General features: G+C 36.4%; 1 non-coding gene across 1 annotated transcript; it reads left to right on the top strand.

Moving 5' to 3' along the window:
- The first annotated feature begins 227 nt into the window (after positions 1-227).
- LOC134855840 (5S ribosomal RNA) lies at positions 228-346 on the top strand. Its single transcript, XR_010164682.1, has one exon. It is a non-coding gene; the product is annotated as a 5S ribosomal RNA (ribosomal RNA).
- Positions 347-566: the final 220 nt, after the last annotated feature.

Below are 566 nucleotides of genomic sequence, written 5' to 3'. Positions count from 1 at the left end.
GGTTTTGACCAGCCGTTTTGGCCATAAAACACATTGGGCAAAAAAAAATTCCAAACAATGTCAATTTTCAAAATTTTGTTTGAAATGCATAAATTATAACGTGAGCGTGCAAAATTTTACATGGTATAAGATCATATTTTTACTCTCGCGCGAGGGCGAGTGTTTTAAAAGTAATGTACATAGACATATGCTAGAAAGGATATAAATGAAAGCGGAGTAACTCAAATGCCTACGACCATACCATGTTGAATGCACCGGTTCTCGTCCGATCACCGAAGTTAAGCAATATTGGGCCTGGTTAGTACTTGGATGGGAGACCGCCTGGGAACACCAGGTGTTGTAGGCTTTTATTTAAAGCAAAAGTAATTCTTTTACTTTTATGCGCTAAGAGTTATTGCTGTTTAAAATTCGGTGATGTCAAAAAGTTAAGCCTAATTGAGCGTGGTGCAAAAATTTTCAATTGGTCAAATTTTGGCCAAAACAATAGAAAACCGAAAAATTTCTTTTGCCGTATCAATTTTGTGTACAATCAGCTGCTGATAGGCCAAAAATAATGGAGATAACTT

This window comes from Symsagittifera roscoffensis, chromosome 10 (assembly GCF_963678635.1).
Source record: "Symsagittifera roscoffensis chromosome 10, txSymRosc1.1, whole genome shotgun sequence".
NCBI classification, from domain to species: Eukaryota; Metazoa; Xenacoelomorpha; order Acoela; family Convolutidae; genus Symsagittifera; species Symsagittifera roscoffensis.
Note: the sequence above shows the minus strand (reverse complement) of the source record. Positions and strands in the feature narration are given on the sequence as shown.